This window comes from Cebus imitator, unplaced genomic scaffold (assembly GCF_001604975.1).
Source record: "Cebus imitator isolate Cc_AM_T3 unplaced genomic scaffold, Cebus_imitator-1.0 Scaffold207, whole genome shotgun sequence".
Taxonomy (NCBI): Eukaryota; Metazoa; Chordata; class Mammalia; order Primates; family Cebidae; genus Cebus; species Cebus imitator.
In genome coordinates, this window is record NW_016107522.1 from 122,450 (window position 1) to 124,909 (window position 2,460).

Genomic DNA, 2,460 nt, shown 5'->3' on the forward strand with positions numbered 1-2,460 from the left:
GCGCGTCGTCCTCACGCCCTCCCCCTCCTGGTCTCCCCCCTCCCCGCCCGCGCCGTCTGCTTCCCTCCCGGGCCCAGACGCGGCGCGGTCAGGGGGCGCTGACTCACGGGCTGACTCAGCTGCGGGCGCGCTGCCAGGCGACGCAGCTGGCGGGTGGCCGAGCGCCGGCGGGCTCGCAGCCCGGCTGCTGGCACCGGTGCCAGCGGAGGCGGGGGCGTGGCGCGGGACGGAAGGCGCGGGCCCCGCCGTGGCAACGCCGGGCAGCGGCCACCCAGCCGCTGGGGCGCCCTGGAGGCTCCTGGTCCCCCGCAGGACCGTGACAGCGGCGCTGCCGGGCGCGGTGGCCTCGCCAGAGGCTGGGCCCGGGAGGACGGCGGCCCCGGGTCAAGGACGCGGCGGGGAAAACGCTGGGCTCCCGGGAGCAGGGGACAGAGGGAGACCCCGGCGTTCCCAGCCCAGCTGTCCCGGGTCTCCAGGCGGCCAGACTCTCCTCCCTCACCGTCCTGGAGGGGACGCGCAGACCCCAGCTGGGACCGGGTCGCTCGGTGCGTAGAGCCGTTTAGGCCGCCTGTCTGGAAAGGCCCAGGTCGGGGCCTCACCCTCCTCTTCACACTGCCCCCGAACTCCAACCACCCTCACCCTCGCCCCCACCCACTCCCACTCCTACCCTCACCCCACCCCCACCTCCACCTCCTCTGGCTTCCTGCAGTCCAGCTGAGGTCCGCCTCCTCCAGGAAGGCTTCCTGGAGGGCCTGTCCGGGGTTAGGCCCTCCCAGCGCCACCTGGAGCGACTTATTTCATGGCACCTTCGACTTTGCTCTCTGCCTTTTTGTTTTGTGTCTGGCTTTATCACCAAACTAGGCCCCTTGGGGGCAGCGACTGGGTCTTAGGTCTTAGTTGGCCCTTCAGCGCTAGGGCTTAGAGAAGACTCAGGCGGACAGGAGATGGGACATGTACTGTATTCGATGACAAACTTTAGAGATCTAACCCAGCACACAGCCATACCACATCAAAAAAAACCAACATAATGTAGTATGTTAAAAATTATTACAGGCCAGGCCTAGCCTGTCATCCCAGCACTTTAGGAGGCTGAGGCAGGAGGATCACTTGAGCTCAGGAGTTTGAGACTAGCCCACATAATGAGACCCCCGCCTGTACAAAAATGAAAAAAATTAGCCGAGCGTGGTGGCCTGCCCCTAGTACATGGTAGTCCCATTTAATCGGGAGGCTGAGGAGGAAGGACACTGAACCCAGGAGGCCCAGGCTGCATTGAGCTATGTTGGTGCCACTGCACTCCAGCCTGTAAGACAAAGGCAGAGACCCTGTCTCTAAAAATAAAAAATAAATATTATACACATATGGTGTTTATTTGAAATATATTGTGTATTTTTTAACCTTTCTTTTACATAAATCTTATTATTTAAAGAAAACAACAATATGATTAGTTCACAGTGGTAATTAATAATAATGGGACTAAGAACACAAATAATATATGTGAGAAAAATATAAAAATAGTTTTATAATGTTTCTTCCTGTCCTGTGATTTAGCTATTTTGACTCATTATTAGATATTTAAATTTTGTATCAAAATAGATAAATGTAAGACTTTTAAAATGGTGAATGTAATATAATTGCACTATTTTAAAAGATATTACTAATATTTAATCAAAAATAACAGGCCATGCATGGTGGCTCATGCCTGTAATCCAGCACTTTGGGACACTGAGTTGGACTGATCATTTGAGGTCAGGAGTTTGAGACCAGCCTGGCCAACATGGTGAATCCCTATCTCTACTAAAAATACAAAAATTACCTGTCCGTGGTGGCACCTGCCTGTAGTCATACCTACTCAGGAGGCTGAGGCAAGAGGAGGTGGAGACTGCAGTGAGCTGAGATCACACCACTGCACTCCAGCCTGGGCAACAGAGCAAGACTCTGTCTTAAAAAAAAAAAAAAAAAAAAAAAAGTGTTTTGGTCTTATTATACAGTAGAGTATTTTTACTCATTCTACTTCCTAATTCCTTGCCTACAGCCTTTAGTAGGAAGTTCTTCCTTGATGTGGTGATGAAACAGGATATAGGTAAATGGAAAATTCTTTGACTTGCAGCTCTGCCCTTAGTGAGCCCACAGTACACTGACTCCTAAGGTCAGTCCAATGTGATGGCCTCAAGCTAACTGTTATCTCCACAAAGCATTTGAGCGTGGGATACTTGGGATTTTACCTCCTAGTAACAGCAGGGTTTTAGATTTGTAGGGATTAGTTTCCAGCTGTCCAAAGATGTCCATTCACTTTGTATCTACAGGCTGGTTTAGGAAAACCAGGAATTTGTCATCTTTTACAACTATCATGTAGGATATCCAGATAGTCATCCTTTTTGAACATTTCTTTTCTTTCCTTTTTTTTTTTTTTTTTTTTTTTTTTTTTTTTTTTTTTTTTTTTTTTTTTTTTTTTTTTTTTTT